Consider the following 20,415-nt stretch of genomic DNA (forward strand, 5'->3'; position numbering starts at 1 on the left):
AGGTCTGGAGATCTGGGAGGCCACCGGCAATGAAGTTCATCTTTTGCTCCTCCTCTTCCGATCCGACGTTAGAGTGTTTCTCTTAGCACGTTTGACATTAGCTGAGTGACGCCATTCCAGAACGTTGGATTGGAAGAGAAGGAGCAAAAGATGAACTTCATCGCCAGTGGTCTCCCATGTCTCTATACCTCATACCTTGTGACTTTTATCTGTGGGGCTACGTAAGAGATCCCGTTTTTATACCCCATATGGCTTACACTCTTGAAAGTCTGCGAAATCGCATTGTTGAAGCTGTGAATTCGATAACGAGAGACAAGCTGCTTCGTGTGTGACAGCCTCTGTTTTCATATTTGTCGCGTAGCTACTGGTTCTCACACTAGATGCATAAAAATTTGAACTTCTGTTTTCCCAGGAGCGTTGGAATTGTTTCCATCTTTTGTAGTTCCGATACAATAAATGTTTGAAATCTCTTCCTTCTTCTAGAATAGCCGTGTATTTGTGAGAAACAAACTTCCAGAAGTAGAACGTTATAGAAATATATATTCTCACAATACCTCCCATAGGTCCGTCACATTTGGTTTAACTCGCCTTACGCTTGACAAAAGAGCAAGAACGACGATGAAAAGAAAAGCAGACATTACCTACCTCTGCCTCTAACTTGCCGACCTTCCTCTTTGTGACTCTCGAGAGTAGTAAAATCAAAACCAAAGGGGTATAAAGGAACACCACTTAAACTACTTCTCCTAACGGAACTGCAGCCATTTCGAAGGTAATTTTCGGAAGAATGTGAATGATGCGTTGGCAGAGCATATTGAATATTAAACTTCCTGGCAGATTAAAACTGTGTGCCCGACCGAGACTCGAACTCGGGACCTTTGCCTTTCGCGGGCAACTGCTCTACCAACTGAGCTACCGAAGCACGACTCACGCCCGGTACTCACAGCTTTACTTCTGCCAGTATCCGTCTCCTACCTTCCAAACTTTACAGAAGCTCTTCTGCGAAACATGCAGAACTAGCACTCCTGAAAGAAAGGATACTGTGGAGACATGGCTTAGCCGCAGCCTGGGGGATGTTTCCAGAATGAGATTTTCACTCTGCAGCGGAGTGTGCGCTGATATGAAACTTCCTGGCAGATTAAAACTGTGTGCCCAACCGAGACTCGAACTCGGGCACACAGTTTTAATCTGCCAGGAAGTTTCATATCAGCGCACACTCCGCTGCAGAGTGAAAATCTCATATTGAATATTGTTTATCATGTTTGGAAGCTTGTCCTAAAAATCAGCTCTCATACGAAATCTTATATTTTTGTATTAAATGTGTAATTTCTGTCTGATTAATAATATTGTACAGCTTTTAAGATTGACAAACTGTACCTACAGGGTGGCAATTATTGAACTACGTGAAATAAAATCGTCGTAACTTATGAATCGTTTGCTTTAGGACATTTAAACTGCACGGCTGGCCGCGGGGCATGATGTGAATTAGTATGCGCATGCATGGCTTGGTTTAGCGACGAAACCCACTTTAATTTCGATGGGTTCGTCAATGAGCAAGATTGGTACAAGTGGGGGACAAAGAATCCGCATTTCGAGATCTAGAAGTCAATTCACATCCAATGGGTGAGCAATGTCCTATCACGGAATAATCGGTGCAATATTTCTTGACGGTGCGGTGACTGCCGAACTGGTGTAGCCGAACGTGAAGGTTCTTGAAGATGATTTCATCCCCGTTATCCAAAGAAACCCTGATTTCGGCAAGATGTGTTTCATGCAAGACGTCATCGAAGCAGGAGAGTGTTTGCTGTCTGGAGGAGCACTTTGTGGATCGAATTCTGGCTCTGGCCCTCGATTGGTCACTATATTCTCCACATATGAATACATGCGACTCCTTTTTGTGGGCCGTGTATTACAGACAAAGTGTACAGCAATAACTCCAAAACCATTTCTGAGCTGAAATCAGCCGTTCATGAGGTCACCGACAGCATCGATGTTCCGATTCTTTAGCGGGTCATAAGAATTTCGCTATTCGTCTGCGCCACATCATCACCAATGATGGCAGGCATATCGAACATGTCATAACCTAAATCCGAATATCTGTAGTGATGTTTACACGTTGAACAAAGTGTGTGTGCGCAGTAATTTGTAACTAATTTACGTTTATTTCATATAGTTCGATAATTATCACCCTATAAGTACCTAATAAATGAATAAACATTGTAAAAAATATATATCTTAGCTATTACAATAAAAAAATTCTGTATTAGTATTTTTGATTTCTGAATAATGGAATTTTATTTATGTGTAATGTACCTACATTTCCTTTGCAACTCTCTAAATGAAGATACATTCAGCTGTGTTTCGATATTTTCTCTTTGGAATCTCTTCAGCCTAATAATACCGAAAATAGCTTCCCGGAGTTAACAGTTGAGGAAATAAGTTATGGGGAGATCAAAGAACGGTATTGCCGTCGTTGATGGATAAATCCAGCCACTGGTTTCACTTTCCGCTCCACAGGCGCCAGAGAAGTCATTGGTAAAGCAGCGCCTCGGAGTAGGTATGAATGATGCGCCCCTGCTAGCGACGTGATTGCTGCGCCACGGGTAAGTGAGCGGTTCAAGGACGGGTCGAAAAACCGAGAACCTGTAGAGCGATGACTGGTGCGTAGCACCGGATGGCAGGTGTGAAAAGTGTGGTTCAAATGGCTCTGAGCACTATGGGACTAAACTGCTGTGGTCATTAGTCCCCTAGAACTTAGAACTACTTAAACCTAACTAACCTAAGGACATCACACACATCAATGCCCGAGGCAGGATTCGAACCAGCGACCGTAGAAGTGGCACGGTTCCGGACTGCGCGCCTAGATCCTCGAGACCACCGCGGCCGGCGAAAAGTGTGGTGCGTGCGGCTGGTTGGTGGCAGGCGGTGGTGTGCACCAACGGCGCGCGACTTGTGGAAGGTGCGCAACGGACCTGCGCGCCGCGCAATCGTTATTGATCGTCGGGAAAGCTAGATACATGGGCGCTCCGGCACTGCCCGGCGCAGTCACTACTCTCTGGTCGCCACAGGCACCGTCGCACTGACCACGGAGGAGGCTCGCCTGCTCGCCCTAGGCCTCTCGCCGACACCGTCGCGTGGTAAGTGCTTTTGCTGCCCACTCTGACCGCGCAACGGCCATGCGCACTGCCGGCCGCCGACTGCGCTGTAGCCTGGGGTTGCGCAGCAAACGCACTGTTCTCTGCTATGTGCAACAATGACATTTACATTTTATGAGCTGACTGTATCTACATCTACACATCAAACTGAACAATACTTACCGCAGGGTACTCGGTACCATTTTTAGCCGCTCTTTGTGATGTTTCATTTGTGTAAGAGGATTGAAAACTCTCTAAACGACACAGTTTTATCTTATTTTGATGACCAGTACAAGAGATTACGATGCTGGCAGGCCTCCTGTGGTACAGTTTCATGACATACCGGGGTTCTATATATTTTCCCAATGGTGTGTTGCGGGCACAGCGTCGTTTTCTGCTAAAAATTCTCACTGGAGTCTTGAGCACCAGCAGCATTCACCTGTTATTAATCAAGCAGGGCGACTGTGGGTTGATTCGACAGCTGCAGCCTATCCGCTTGATATGAGCTATAAATACTGGAGCGGTACTGAGGAACGTGGTTTACAAGTGTAAATAAACGATGTTGATAAAACCTGGCGGGTGTTTAGAGGGTGGTAAATAATACTATTAGTATCCCTTTATTTGTGCTCAATTTCACTTTTAAGCGGTAAAACATACGCCGAGAGGAAGTCTGGTAAATTAGGTCAGGGGAATATCTTCGAAACGATGATATATAAAAAAATGTTTTTCATATAAAATATAATACTCCCAAACGTTCTTGATTATTTCTTAATTATTTGGTATTTTGCAAAATACCCCGTCAGCATCAACTAATTTTGAAAAATGGAAACCTTCGTTACAATGTAAATTAAAGAAGTTTTCAAGCCACATATGTCCATGTGTAATAAAGCTGGTTTCCGAAACATAGTTTCAAGGACGTGAGTTGCGTAAAAGGTGAAGTTTGAGTATTTTCGACACATCTAACTAAAATATCTGAACATTCATCATTATTCCAATTATTCATTTCGCTTGCATTTATTTTATGGTTTAAATTGTTATTTTACGTTTTAATTCAAAGCTTTTCATTGTTTTTTAATTTCCCGCTGCACGTAAGTGTATTTTGTTAATTGAAAAATAATAAATAACTCATTTTTATGACTCAAAATCATTGCAATACTGATAATCTGTATAGACATGCTAAAATATAACGTTTTTTTACGAAATTTATTCACATAATATACACGACGCAGGGCACAATATAAAATAAAATTCTGTGGGATTTAAAATTGTCGCGGATGATCCTCTACATTTGTATGTTGTTGTTGTTGTTGCTGTTGCTGTTGTTGTTGCTGTTGCTGTTGTTGTTGTTGCTGTTGTTGTTGTTGCTGTTGTTGCTGTTGCTGTTGTTGTTGCTGTTGTTGTTGTTGTTGTGGTCTTCAGTCCTCAGACTGGTTTGATGCAGCTCTCCATGCTACTCTATCCTGTGCAAGCTTCATTTCCCACTACCTGCTGCAACCTACATCCTTCTGAATCTGCTTAGTGTATTCATCTCTTGGTATCCCTCTACGATTTTTACCCTCCACGCTGCCCTCCAATACTAAATTGGTGATCCCTTGCGGTCTCAGAACATGTCCTACCAACCGATCCCTTCTTCTGGTCAAGTTGTGCCACAAACTTCTCTTCTCCCCCATCCTATTCAATACTTCCTAATTAGTTATGTGATATACCCATCTAATCTTCAGCATTCTTCTGTAGCACCACATTTCGAAAGCTTCTGTTCTCTTCTTGTCTAAACTATTTATCGTCCATGTTTCACTTCCATACATGGCTACATTCCATACAAATACTTTCAGGAAAGACTTCCTGACACTTAATTCAATACTCGATGTTAACAAATTTCTCTTCTTCAGAAACGCTTTCCTTGCCATTGCCAGTCTACATTTTATATCCTCCCTACTTCGATCATCATCAGTTATTTTGCTCCCCAAATAGGAAAACTCCTTTACTACTTTAAGTGTCTCATTTCCTAATCTACTTCCCTCAGCATCACCCGATTTAATTTGACTACATTCCATTATCCTCGTTTTGCTTTTGTTGGTGTTCGTTTTATATACTCCTCTCAAGACACTGTCCATTCCATTCAACTGCTCTTCCAAGTCCCTTGCTGTCCCTGAGAGAATTACAATGTCATCGGCGAACCTCAAAGTTTTTATTCCTTCTCCATCGATTTTAATACCTACTCCGAATTTTTCTTTTGTTTCCTCTACTGCTTGCTCAATATACAGATTGAATAACATAGGGGAGAGGCTACAAACCTGTCTCACTCCCTTCCCAATCACTGCTTCCCTTTCATGCCCCTCGCCTCTTATAACAGCCATCTGGTTTCTGTACAAATTGTAAATAGCCTTTCGCTCCCTGTATTTTACCCCTGCCACCTTTAGAATTTGAAAGAGAGTATTCCAGTCAACATTGTCAAAAGCTTTCTCTAAGTCTACAAATGCTAGAAATGTAGGTTTGCCTTTCCTTAATCCTTCTACTAAGATAAGTCGTAAGGTCAGTATTTCCTCACGTGTTCCAGTATTTCTACGGAATCCAAACTGATCTTCCCCGAGGTCGGCTTCTACTAGTTTCTCCATTCGTCTGTAGAGAATTCGTGTTACTATTTTGCAGCTATGGCTTATTAAACTGATAGTTCGGTAATTTTCACATCTGTCAACACCTGCTTTCTTTGGGATTGGAATTATTATATTCTTCTTGAAATCTGAGGGTATTTCGCCTGTCTCATACATCTTGGTCACCAGATGGTAGAGTTTTGTCAGGACTGGCTCTCCCAAGGCCGTCAGTAGTTCCAATGGAATGTTGTCTACTCCGGGGGTCTTGTTTCGATTCAGGTCTTTCAGTGCTCTGTCAAACTCTTCACGCAGTATCGTATCTCCCATTTCATCTTCATCTACATCCTCTTCCATTTCCATAATATTGTCCTCAAGTACATCGCCCTTGTATAGACCCTCTATATACTCCTTCCACCTTTCTGCTTTCCCTTCTTTCCTTAGAACTGGGTTTCCATCTGAGCTCTTGATGTTCATACAAGTGGTTCTCTTATCTTCAAAGGTCTCTTTAATTTTCCTGTAGGCAGTATCTATCTTACCCCTAGTGAGATAAGCCTCTACATCCTTACATTTGTCCTCTAGCCATCCGTGCTTAGCCATTTTGCACTTCCTGTCGATCTCATTTTTGACACCTTTGTATTCCTTTTTGCCTGCTTCATTTATTGCATATTTATATTTTATCCTTTCATCAATTAAATTCAATATTTCTTCTGTTACCCAAGGATTTCTACTAGCCCTCGTCTTTTTACCTACTTTGTCCTCTGTTGCCTTCACTACTTCATCCCTCAAAGCTACCCATTCTTCTTCTACCGTATTTCTTTCCCCCATTCCTGTCAATTGCTCCCTTATGCTCTCCCTGAAACTCTGTACAACCTCTGGTTCTTTTTGTTTATCCAGGTCCCATCTCCTTAAATTCCCACCTCTTTGCAGTTTCTTTAGTTTTAATCTACAGGTCATAACCAGTAGATTGTGGTCAGAGTCCACATCTGTCCCTGATAATGTCTTACAATTTAAAACCTGGTTCCTAAATCACTGTCTTACCATTATATAATCTATCTGATACCTTTTAGTATCTCCAGGGTTCTTCCATGTATACAACTTTCTTTCATGATTCTTAAACCAAGTGTTGGTTATGACTAAGTTGTGCTCTGTGCAAAATTCTACCAGGCGGCTTCCTCTTTCATTTCTTAGCCCCAATCCATATTCACCTACTACGTTTCCTTCTCTCGCTTTTCCTACACTCGAATTCCAGTCAGCCATAACTATTAAATTTTCATCTCCCTTCACTATCTGAATAATTTCTTTTATTTTATCATACATTTATTCAATTTCTTCGTCATCTGCAGAGCTAGTTGGCATATAAACTTGTACTACTGTAGTATGTGTGGGCTTCGTATCTATCTTGGCCACAATAATGCGTTCACTATGCTGTTTGTAGTAGCTTACCCGCATTACTATTTTCCTGTTCATTATTAAACCTACTCCTGCATTACCCCTATTTGATTTTGTGATTATAACCCTTTAGTCACCTGACCAGTGGTCTTGTTCCGCCTGCCACTGAACTAATTCCCACTATATCTAACTTTAACCTGTCCATTTCCCCTTTTTAAATTTTCTAACCTACCTGCCCGATTAAGGAATCTGACATTCCACGCTCCGATCCATAGAACGCCTGTTTACTTTCTCCTGATAACGACATCCTCATGAGTAGTCTCCGCCCGGAGTTCCGAATGGGGGACTATTTTACCTCCGGAATATTTTACCCAAGCGGACGCCATCATCATTTAATCATACATTAGAGCTGCATGCCCTCGGGAAAAATTACGGCCCTAGATTCCCCTTGCTTTCAGTCGTTCGCAGTACCACCACAGCAAGGCCGTTTTGGTTATTGTTACAAGGCCAGATCAGTCAATCATCCAGACTGTTGCCCTTGCAACTGCTGAAAAGGCTGCTGCCCCTCTTCAGGAACCAGACGTTTGTCTGGCCTCTCAACAGATACCCCTCCGTTGTGGTTGTACCTACGGTACGGCTATGTGTATCATTGAGGGACGCAAGCCTCCCCACCAACGGCAAGGTCCATGGTTCATGGGGCCGGGGGGGGGGGGGGGGGGGGGGGGTGGATCACACATTTCACTACAATGGTAAGCCTTAACGAAGAGAACTGATTATGTAATAGTGATTGCAGCTTCATTGTATCGTTTCTCAAGTGGAGGTTGACACCATAATCATTCAAGAGAAGTAGCTCTGAAAATTTTCTCATAAAGGTCTTCCAGCATCGAAATCCGTATACGGCCAACGGCCGTACCTTTGCCGTCAGGTTCTTTGCCATCACCAAATGGACAAGTTTGTTGTCCTCTGGTACGACGCCAAAAACCGGTTTTTCACATTGACCACACACCTTTTCATAAGCGATTGGAGAACCTCTTTTGAAGCTGTAAATGTTCTTGTGACAGCATCGAAATTTGGCAGACATACATCTAGCCAGGTCAAAAGTCATTTGAAAGGTGATTTCTTTCTCAGTGAGGAAGAAAAATCTGTATTGTTCTTAGATTCTTTCGGTGGTCAGTGTGAAAGATGTGTTTGGAGCATCGTACTTGACGACAAGGAACTCGTTTATCTGGTGATCCCAAAGGGCTCGAAGGCACAGGGGCCGCCGTTGGACGTAAACGGCTTTAGATAGTGAAAGAACGTAGTAAGAAAATTTTCGGATCTAGTTCTGTTGAATTATTATGATTTAATGTCCGCTTAAGAAACAGTATTATCAAGGTGCAGTCACCAGCGCATAGTCAATTTTCCTTCCCAAGGCTTACCAATGTACTGAAATATACCTGATACAAAAGAAAGATACTTAGAGAATCACCAGATACAATTTGAAATCCTGCTGAATTTTGCTTTTCATTGGCCTCTTGGCCGTGTGTATTACGTGAGGAAATTTCTTTCTTTTTATATGCAAGGTGTAAAAGAATGTTATATTTTAAGCATGTCTTTACAGATGATCATTATTGTAAGGAACTGGTATCATAATAATGAGAGATTTATTCTTTTCAATTAGCAAAATACACCTATGTCAAACGGTAAACAAGAAACAAAAAGAAATGTCAATATAAAACCTAAAATAACGATTTAAAAAATAAAACAAATATAAGTAAACTAAATAATTAGAATCGTAAAGAATGGTTATATTCATTGGGTATGTTAAAAATACTCCGACAGCACATTATAAACTACCTATTCTTTCAAAAATGGTATTTCAGATACCAGCGTTATTGCACACAGATGTATGTGGCTTGAAAGCTTCTTTAATTTATGTTGCAACAAAAGTACTCATCTTTCAGAATTAGTTAATGGTGGTCGAGCATTTTTTAAAATCTCTAATTATTACAACAAGTGATTGTACAGTTTTCAGGAATGTTAATTACATATCAGCTTTTATACAAAACGCTTTTTTTATATATAGTCGTGCCGAAGATATTCTCTCTGAACCAAAAATGCGAAATTTACCTTCGGGATGTGTTTTATACCTTAAAAGTGAAATTAGGCAGAAACAAACAACTCATATTGCGTTAACGTGTACCCTCTACAAACCCACCAAATTTCATCAAGATCGTTTGAGTGCTGTAGTGCAAATACCCGCCTAGATATCTAAATTTAGTTTTTCTATTGTTTCCGTAACATCCAGTGAAGGGATGGCTATTTTAAAAACGAAAATACACGAATTTTTATTCAGTTCTTGGCCGGTTTCGGGCACTTGCATCCACCATCAGGAGGCCACACCCTTATTCTCCACTATATGCCACGGAGCATGGCATTACCATTATATCGTCTGCTGTTTTGCTGGGTAATGTAAGTTTCTTTGAATAAAAGTTAATGAAATGCCGGTGCCGGCCGCGGCGGTCTCGCGGTTCTAGGCGCGCAGTCCGGATCCGTGCGACTGCTACGGTCGTAGGTTCGAATCCTGCCTCGGGCATGGATGTGTGTGATGTCCTTAGGTTGGTTAGGTTTAAGTAGTTCTAAGTTCTAGGGGACGGATGACCTCAGATTCAGCTGTTAAGTCCCATTGTGCTCAGAGCCATTTGAACCATTTTAATGAAATGATCAGAAGGCGGAAAGTGCACTATGTATGCGGTTTAGCTAACTGTTATGGAAGAAATGCTAATGAGATAATGCGCATTTCACTCTTCTCTGTAAGCAGTCCTCTTGTTTTGCAGAACTATCCGCCAGCTTACATTTACATCAGTTATGTTGAAAACACGTTCGGAAAACAGAACACTAGATTTAAAGTCAAGACCATATATTACAGAGTTGGGTGTATGATACCCTACAGCTGTCCGACAGATCAAATAAAGAGTATAAATTGTCTATTTGAGGAGCCAAATGCACTCTAAAACATTAAAAAACAGACGCACGCCGGAGGAACTATCCGAATATGATGGAAATTAGTAGATGTGTTATGAGTGTACAGACAAATAAATGATTACAGTTTCAGAAAAATTGGATGATTGGTTCAAGAGAAAGAGCTTCACAAATTGAGTGATTCAATAACGCGTCGGTCTAAGTGCGACCCATACTCAAGCAATTATTCGGCTTAGCATTGATTAACAGAGTTTCTTGGATGTCCTCCTGACGATTGTACCAGATTCTGTCCAACTGCCACTTTACATCGTCAAAATCCCAACCTAGTTGGAGGGCCCTAGCCATAATGCCCAAACGTCCCCCACTGAGGAGAGATCCGGCGACCTTGCTGGTCAAGGTAGGGTTTGGCAGGCACGAAGACGACAAATAGAAACTGTCAATTTGTGCAAGTGGGTATTAACATATTTCTACATCTACATCTACATTTATACTCCGTAAGCCACCCAACAGAGTGTGGCGGAGGGGACTTAACGTGCCACTGTCATTACCTCCTTTTCCTGTTCCAGTCGCGTGTGGTTCGCGGGAAGAACGACTGCTGGAAAGCCTCCGTGCGCGCTCGAATCTCTCTAATTTCACATTCGTGATCTCCTCGGAGGTATAAGTAGGGGGAAGCAATATATTCGATATCTCATCCAGAAACGCACCCTCTCGAAACCTAGACAGCAAGCTACACCACGATGCAGAACGCCTCTCTTGCAGAGTCTGCCACTTGAGTTTGCTGATCATCTCCGTAACGCTCTCACGCTTACCAAATAACCCATAAATGTAACCCCAGGATGGACTGCCATGAAGGGCAACAAAACGGGTGGTAGAATATCGTGACGTTCCTCTGTGCTGCAAGGTTGCCGAGCATGACGACTAAAGTGGTCCGGCTGTAAAAAGAAATGGCATCCCAGACCATCTCTCCTGGTTGTCCAGTTGTATGGTGGGCGTTAACCATGTTGGCATTCTGCCACTGTCCGGGGCGTCTCCAGAGACGTCTTCGGCCTGTAAACTCACTGACTGAAATACGGTTGTTTTCAGTGATGATTCCAGCTTCGAAATGAGCCACAATGATCAGTGAAGTCGTGAAGACGTATCTGGAGACGGCCAGGACAGCAGTGGAATACCAACCTGATTGTTGGCCGCCATATGGCCCGACAGCCAGGAGTGATGGTCTGGGGTGACATTTCTTTTCTTAGCAGGACCCCTTTGCAGCACCGTTACCGCACAGCTGTACGTCAACACGATATTGTACTGCCCGTTTTGTCGTCCTTCATGGCAAGCCATCCTGGAATATATTTCAGCAAGATAATGCCCGCCCGCACATGGCAAGCGTTTGTACTATTTGTCTTCACGCTTGTCAGACATTACCTTGGCCAGCAAGGTCGCCGGATCTCTACCTAACTGAGACCAACCAGTTTGGGATTTTGACGATCTAACGCTCGAGTTGTACAGAATTCGGCATTATGTCCTTCAGAAGAATATCCACCAACTTCATCAACCGATGCCCAGACGAATAATTGCTTTCATTAGGACCAGAGATGGAACCACGCGTTACTGGTTTGCTCAATTTGTGAATATTTTCATCTTGAATAAATCACCCAATGTTTCTGAAATTGTAGTCACTTGTTTATCTGTACATCTACATCACACCTACCGATACCGTCCTATTCAGATAATTCCTTCGTGGCGTGTAGTATTTTTTTGTCTTAAGTTGTATTATAGATAAAATATTAGATTCTCTGTTGAATAAATGACACTAACAGGTATGAAATGAATAAAATGTGAAAATCGTGGAAGAAAAAACTATCGTAGAAACGCACAGTGTATATTTGGTTCTCTGCTCAATTTCATTCACTCTAACCCATGCAAAGAGGCATTAACAAAAAATTCTCACGCAGCACAACGGCACACAACGTGTTGACAACACAACACAAGTTACCGCGAACTCAGTAACTCGTGAAAGTAGCCACATGATGATAGACACAGCGTACCGAAATCATCATGGCTTGAGTAAAAAGAAACAAATCTAGAGGCCTATCTCTGAATTGCCTCAACGTCTTCCAATAATCCGACCGGCGGAGTTTCAAAAATATTCGGGCACTACTCGAGAATGGGTCGTATCAGTTGGTCTATATGACAGAGATAAAATTTGGCGTCGAACGTGGTGCGATATATAACATAATCTCAACCAGGCTTGGACTCAATATATCACATATTGCTCTCACAGAAACACTGTAAAGCTGATATTCATGCAAAGAAGTGTGTTAAATGCCATTTACTTCGCTTTGCCTGCAAAAATTTTATATTCGGTTTCTGAAATACTTGAGAATGTGAGACCGTTCTCCGGGAACAAAATGTCTGATGTAGTTAAATTATCTGGGATTATCAGATCCCTTATGTTAAAGTCTTCTGTCATGTTCCAGCATTTGATTCTGCTCGACAAAATGTTACGTTAGAATGCTTTGGAAGAATAGTTGATTCTGACTCCAGCAACCAGCTCAATTGGGAACACAGTTTCCAAGATAAGCTTCACATTACATGTGAATCACACAACTGGAGGAATGGCAGCAGCTGTCGTAAACTTTTAAGCTATTTACGACCGATGCTGCCCTACCATCTAGCCGGAATCTCATTAATACGGCCGTGAAGCATGCTGTTCCTGATAGAAACAAACCTGGAGACATGTAGTCGAGAGATTGAAGAGCGCTCATGATTTTGAGCGAAGAAACGAGAAGATAACTGGGACTCTTTCGGAAGAGGGACGGAGTGGTAAACGGGAAAAAATATTTGACCAGAATTCAAAGAAAACGAGCAGACTTTAGAGATTTTCTTGGTTCAGCTAAATAATTTTTTGGCTAGTCTTCTACCGTTCAAAGCAGTAGTATATTTATATGTTCCTCAAAATGACATTGTAAAGTGCACGACGGCGCTGTTCCACTTATTGAGAAAGCGAATATACAGTGTGTTACAAAAAGGTACGGCCAAACTTTCAGGAAACATTCCTCACACACAAAGAAAGTAAGTATGTTATGTGGACACGTGTCCGGAAACGCTTACTTTCCATGTTAGAGCTCATTTTATTACTTCTCTTCAAATCACATTAATCATGGAATGGAAACACACAGCAACAGAACGTATCAGCGTGACTTTAAACACTTTGTTACAGGAAATGTTCAAAATGTCCTCCGTTAGCGTGGATACATGCATATCCACCCTCCGTCGCATCGAATCCCTGATGCGCTGATGCAGCCCTAGAGAATGGCGTATTGTATCACAGCCGTCCACAATACGAGCACGAAGAGGCTCTACATTTGGTACCGGGGTTGCGTAGACAAGAGCTTTCAAATGCCCCCATAAATGAAAGTCAAGAGGGTTGAGGTCAGGAGAGCGTGGAGGCCATGGAATTGGTCCGCCTCTACCATTCCATCGGGTCACCGAATCTGTTGTTGAGAAGCGTACGAACACTTCGGCTGAAATGTGCAGGAGCTCCATCGTGCGTGAATCACATGTTGTGTCGTACTTGTAAAGGTACATGTAGGTGGAAGAACATACTGACGAAACTAAAATGAGCTCTAACATGGAAATTAAGCGTTTCCGGACACATGTCCACATAACATATTTTCTTTATTTGTGTGTGAGGAATGTTTCCTGAAAGTTTGGCCGTACCTTTTTGTAACACCCTGTAAAGTCTCCCATGCGTGTAGCACCACCACGTATAATACTAAAGCGATCAATTTAGACAACTGATACTTGTAAAGAGCATCGCGGGTTATTGCAAGAAGTGAGAATTTTCTTTCAAATGAAGAGGAAAGATTTTAGATTTACATCGAGTGGCCTCTGCGTGATGATAAACCCTACATTGTCTCAATGTTATCATAGCTTTCCAGGAATCAAGTAGTCCTTTACAAATAAAATAATATTGAAACTTTAAGTATTGGAGTGATTATTTTTGTTAGCCGCACGCTCGACGTCAGGTTACGTGATGACTATAGTGGCAGCCTCACTTCGGGCACCTATCGTACATTATTGCTCCTTGTTGGCCGCACGACAGCAAAACAGTTATGTAGTAACCTTCCTCTCCTATCACCCATGTTTTAATGACTGCCGCGCACGAGTCCATTGAAAGAAACGCAACAATGATTTGATCTATAGGACAGGGAACAGATAAAGTGGAACAGAATCAGCTAATAGAGTGTAACGTAAATTAAAGGAAAAATGCAGTATTAATTTTTATTTTCAATGAAAAAAAGAAATTAAATAATTCCGCCATACTTCTTGGAGTGTCTGATTTAGGTGGATGCTTATTTGTGTCTTAATTGTTCGATGTGGGTCCCTAAATAGAAGTGCTTCTCTGCCTTCCAAATGCTAGTGAAGCAGCTGAGTCATGTGTTCGATGGCAAGAAAGGAGAGTTCCTTTGACCTTGCGGGACTATAGTCTTGGCTCTGATTGTAAACATATGAGGCACTCAGCCACCGGCCACTTGGTGTCACATGGCTCCGTTGAGGACCATTCCTTGGCGACGATGAATGGAGACATCATTTTGGACTACGAGGCGACGGAAGACTAAGTAGATCAGCGATCAGTGTCATTTGATAGATCATTTATTGTGTGTGTAGCCCTCTTTACTTATTCAGTCTCGTGTACCTGTGCAATCAATTTTATATATGAGGTGTTATCTCTTTATCCTTTAACCATTTGAATACTAGTGGTTTCTGTCTCAAAGCAACATTTATTTTTTTTTCTCAAGTACCTGTGGCTTTCGCATGAAGCTACTAATTGTATTGCAAGACAGAGATATCTAGTGGAACAATGAGGTACTTTAACGAATGCATTGGATTGTAACAGTCACTTGCAACATTCAAAGCAACAGTCGGCGTGGAGAAGTGAACGTAGGAGATTATAACATGTAGATATTTTACAGTGATCATATGGAGAATATCAATGACAGTGAAAGTAAGTACTTGTATATCTAAAGTTGTTGGAACGTACATTTCAGTTTTGACTACTGCTTTTATGAATGGTTTCTAAATGAAACCACTACAACACTATTTACTTTTGACATAAATTTATTAAATTTTAGACCCATTTTTGCTTGTTGGTTAGCACTATAATTTGTTTTAGACATCATGAGAGTAGATATACTGGGCTGCTTCTGGGGTACTGAGCTTGAACCTTGATCCTGGGAACAACTGCGTTAACTGGACTCTTGTGTAATTGGGACCTTGTGCAATTGGGACCTTGTGTAATTGGGCTCTTATGTAACTGCGCACACCGTTTCGACCCTCTCTGACCCTTCCCCCTCTTCACGTCAAGTGCTTGGGTGTTACTGCGCTTTTTCGGCCAATGGGTTGAGTGCTAGAGGGCTCCTCTGTCCATACTATCGATTGTGCAAGTACTGCCAGCGTCATTTAACCACCAGTATTGTCAGCAGCAGCAAGAAGCCAGTAAGTATGTGCAAATATTAGTATTTGTCAAAAATACTGATTAGCTTCCAACTGTTATGTTGCTTCCAGTTGCACAATGTTAGAGCATGGAGCAGTAGCAGAAATTAACTTGTTCGAACGATTCGACGATAAAGCAGTCATTTCTCACTGCCTGTACGTCATGTGTTAAATTAACGAGACACTTGCAATGAGCAGGGAAGATTTTGACAAATTTGTTTGTTGTAAACCTCTAACAGGGAAATGTACTCACACCTTTCTACATCAAGACTGGACGGGTGTCATAGCACAGGAGATTATTGTTCAGATAATGTCTATGCAGCAGAATGGCAAGAAGATGCATTACATGGTTGAGTCTACCCACACATCGTGCTGCGTGTGTTGGAGTTCTACGCCATTCCTAAAATGTCATCCAGTCTCTCAGCACGCAAGAAGTGTAAGGAATTGCTGGAAGTGTTCATTCACCGATAATTATTGTTTTTATGTTTGTATGACGCTTTACATAATGTTTTATTTTTGTAGTTGTTGATACTATTACAGTGCTAGTGGAGTTGCTCCCAGCAGTTTATAAAGATTGTGAAGCTGTTATCTGCTGAGAGAAAACCATTACTTGGGGATTTTTTTAATATCCATGCACAGCACTCATTTCATTTGTGCTTTGGCAATGTCGTTGAATATCGATGAAGATGTCAACCGTAATATTTGCAGCAAAGCGTATCATTCTCACATCGTACTGCCTTCATTCAGTGTTTGTTTTTATCATTTTTGTTCACGCACGTAGTGATGACGGTGATGTGCATGGGAGTTCTATTTGCAGGGGTGAGAAAGTGACTGAGGAAACTCGCTATTCTAGAAATTGTAATGACGATATTTTCAGCAGTTATGGAATAAAAAAATACGCTTCCAGAGAACTTTCTTCCCACAGGCTGTGCTTGCGGAAATTGAAGTTGATTTTCGACCACGTAAGGATCAGATCAGTAAGCAATCTACAGTGACTGAGAATGCCGCGCTGCATATTCAAAAAGAAACCCGAGCGCCCTACACTTTCGAATGTGAAACAGTGGGTCGTGTGATTTTTTTATTGAAATTTATTGTACGTGCGTAAGAAAAGTGGTGCAAGGAACAGTATTAATGTCGAAACCAGTCTGTAAATTTCATCATCACCATCTTCATCACAGATCATGCCACAGATACACTTAAGTACACCTTGTCTTTTACAATACTGTGAATAGGAATTCAGGTTTTGAGATTACGGCAGCGCTCTCCAGACGCATAAATAAGGCTAATATACGCGGGACCAACAAGCACCCCAAACGAGCTTTTTCGTCTCGAGACACGACCAAGTATCTACCACACCGAAAAATCCTCCGGATAAACAGAATCATGCTATGTATTGTCATGAATATATATGCATTAAAAGTATGGGCGAACGTTTTCTGTGAGCATTATGGATCAATTCATACAATACTAGTCATATGCAGCAGCGGCCCTATTAACAAGACAGACTGATTTGACCTACCCTGACCGCACATATTTCTACGAAAATAAGTTGGATGTTATAAGAATTTTTTATTGGTTAACTTGTTTTTCTACATTCTACACAATGAAGTCTAGTCGGCAGCAGTCCATGAATTTGCATCGACCATTCGCCTCATAGTACTTTTTGCTAGCTTCACATTTAGAAATAACCACCACATTTTTAAACACTTGAAGTAGCAAATTAAAAAATCGTGATATAAAGCGGAAAAGGTAATAATCAACAGCACGCAGACACTACCGTCTTTTTGCATGTTTTTCATGAACATCAATTAGTATCTTAAACACGTTTTCCGATTCTAGTCGAAAGTACATATAAAACACATCGGAGCAGTCCTCTTGAGCAGTAAATCCATAATCTTCAAGCGGGACCAGTGTGTACCATTCTGAAATAATGATTTGCTGTAGAACAGTTAGCACGTATATTCTGTGAATATACTAGTGTGCTGCATTTAGCATTGTCACCAGCCTGCGGCAGTAACAATGATTTAAACCCATTAGGAGTTGTATCTGCATTAACAACACCAATAATACTTTCACTGCCTTCACACAAGTCAGTGTGAGGGCGAATGCCTTACTGTAAGACAACTTACCATCAAGAAATGCGACGCCATTACTTATTGCTACTGTGGCAATAAACTTACTCCTGCGCTCATTGTGCACTTACAGGGCTACAATTATTGAACTATATAAAATAAAATCGTCAAAACTTCTGAACGGTTTGAGTTAGGACGTTCAAACTGCACGGTTGGCTGCGAGGGCATGACGGGAATTAGTATGCGGATGCATGGTTTGATTTAGCAACCAATCTCACTTTCATTTGGATGGGTTCGTCAATAAGCAAAATCGACGCATTTGGGGGACTGAGAATTCGCATTTCACGATCGAGAAGTCTCTTCACTTTCAACGGGTGACTATGGGGTGTGCAATGTCCAATCACTGAATAATCGGTGTGATATTCCTTGATGACACGGTGACTACCGAACGGTATGTGAAGTTTTTGGAAGATGATTTCATCGCCATTATCCAAAGTAACCCTAACTTCAACAATATGCGGTTCATGCAAGACGGAGCTCGACCCCATTGAAGTAGGAGAGTGCTTGATGTCCTGGAGGAGCGCTTTGGAGATCGGATGCTGGTTCTGGGGTACCCAGAGGCCACTGGCATGGGCCTCCATTGGCTGCCATATTCTCCGGATCTGTACACATGCTATTCCTTTTAGTGGGGCTATGCTAACGACAAATTGTACAGCCGGCCGAGGGGCCGAGCGGTTCTAGGCGCTACAGTCTGGAACCGCGCGACCGCTACGGTCGCAGGTTCGAATCCTGCCTCGGACATGGATGTGTGTGATGTCCTTAGGTTAGTTACGTTTTAGTAGTTCTAAGTTCTAGGGGACTGATGACCTGAGAAGTTAAGTCCCATAGTGCTCAGAGCCATTTGAACCATTTGAACAAAGTGTACAGCAATAACCCCTAAACCATTGGTAAGCTGAAAACAGCCATTTAGAAGGTCATCGAGAGCGTCGACGTTCCGACACTTCAGCGAGTCATGCAGAATTTCGCTATTCGTCTGCGCCACACCATCGTCAATGACGCTAGGCGTATCAGACATGTCATAACCTATATCCGAATAACTGTAGTGACGTTTACATGTTGAATAAAGTGTGTGCACCCCGTAGTTTGTAATTAATTTACGTTTCTTTCATGTTGTTCAGTAATTACCACCGTATATATTTGTATGGCAAAGATGTTCTACAAATATGATTTAGCCGTTACAACACTCCTACCGAAAAATCTACATAAGCAGCTAACCGCAATTCGGTGGCTCAGTCATGTGAGTGACTGAACTTCCACAAGTCAAATTGAAGCGTTTAACTACCCTACCCCAGCAGGAAGCCAGTCATGTAAGTGTAAGTGCTGATGGATATAAACATAACCAGAAAAAAGAGGTAGCTCCTCCCTTACAGGTATGGTAAAATCAGTACCAGACACACAAAAACACTGCTGTTCACCATTACATACAATCTAAACAGCAGTACATGTAAGCGCATCAGTATCGACATGTTTTAAACTGCGAGTTCTTTCCATTAGTGGTGTTCTAAAACATCAAATAAAGTGACGCCAAAGTAATACTTTCCAGAGACAGCCGTGTGATAACTATTATTATTATTATTATGTGGGATTCTGCCTAGTGGCAGGTCCATGTCTTCGTACGGAGAATTTCTGATTCCACTGTTCCCTGTCTTCAGCTTCTTCCTTCAGTCTGTTGTATCTCCTTCCATCTTTCATGTCGTCCAGATGTTGAATTCTTCTTATTGCTCGTTCTGCGTTTCCTCTGAGTTTCCCTTCGATGACATCATGTATGAGTCCCTCGTGTCTAAGTACATGTCCAATCCAGTTGGCCTTTCTCTGAAGAGTTATACGTAGAATACTTCTCTCCTACTCTTCGCAGTACATCGTCATTTTTTATGCGATCTGTCCACTTGATCTTTTCCATTCTCCTCCAGCACCACATTTCAAAGCTCTCTATGTGTTTTTTTCCATCTTTCTCATGGTCCATGTCTCTGCTCCATACAGTGCAATGCTCCAAATGTAGCACTTTATCGTTGTTTCCTCAATGCCAAACTCAACTTGCTGGTCACAAGAGTTCTCTTCTTGTTGAAAGCAGCTTTGTCGATGGCGTTCTTACTCGCATTTCGTTGGTGCAGTGGGCATCCTTTGTGATAAAAATTCCCAGGTACTTGAACTGATTCACATTTTCCAGTCTCCGACTGTCAACAGTTATCTTCGAGTATTTCTCACGTTTTGATATGCGCATCACTATTGATTTTTCTATATTGATTTCCATGCCGTATTTTCTTCCCGTTTCCACCAAATTGTTCATCATGTGTTGCAGCTGTCTCTGATTTTTGTCGAGTACTACCAGGTCGTCTGCATACTTAATGGTGTTGATGAGACGTCCCCCTACTTTGAAGTTTCCGCATCCTTTCAGCGCTTCTCTCGCCAGTATTTCTCCATACAGGTTGAAGAGACTTGGCGACAGACAACATACCTGTCTCACTCCCCTTCCTATTTCCACACTGCTCGTTTCTCCATAGTTCAGTCCTACCTTTGCCCTTTGTCCCAGGTACAAGTTCCTTATAAGTCGCCGATCTCTCCAGTTGGTTCCTATTTCCTTAAGGATGTTAATGAATATATTCCAATTGACTATGTCGAAGGCCTTCTGCCAGTCTATAAAACAAGCGCAAACTTCTTCGTTAACGGCCAAAACTCTCTCTCTGACAATATCCTCATCATGCCAGTGGCGTCTCTGGTCCTTTT

The 20,415-nt window shown here is 41.9% G+C and overlaps 1 protein-coding gene and 1 non-coding gene across 2 annotated transcripts in view; one reads left to right on the forward strand and one right to left on the reverse strand.

Moving 5' to 3' along the window:
* Positions 1-845: 845 nt before the first annotated feature.
* Trnas-cga (transfer RNA serine (anticodon CGA)) lies at positions 846-920 on the reverse strand. The gene has a single exon. It is a non-coding gene; the product is annotated as a tRNA-Ser (tRNA).
* A 2,124-nt stretch (positions 921-3,044) lies between these two features.
* The window catches only part of LOC126299259 (solute carrier family 41 member 1-like), a 366,437-nt gene continuing 349,066 nt past the window's right edge, over positions 3,045-20,415 (forward strand). The window contains exon 1 of the mRNA XM_049991055.1: positions 3,045-3,134. The gene's annotated coding sequence lies outside the window, so the exon portion shown is untranslated. The remainder of the gene's footprint in view (positions 3,135-20,415) is intronic.

This window comes from Schistocerca gregaria, chromosome X (assembly GCF_023897955.1).
Source record: "Schistocerca gregaria isolate iqSchGreg1 chromosome X, iqSchGreg1.2, whole genome shotgun sequence".
Classification (NCBI taxonomy): Eukaryota; Metazoa; Arthropoda; class Insecta; order Orthoptera; family Acrididae; genus Schistocerca; species Schistocerca gregaria.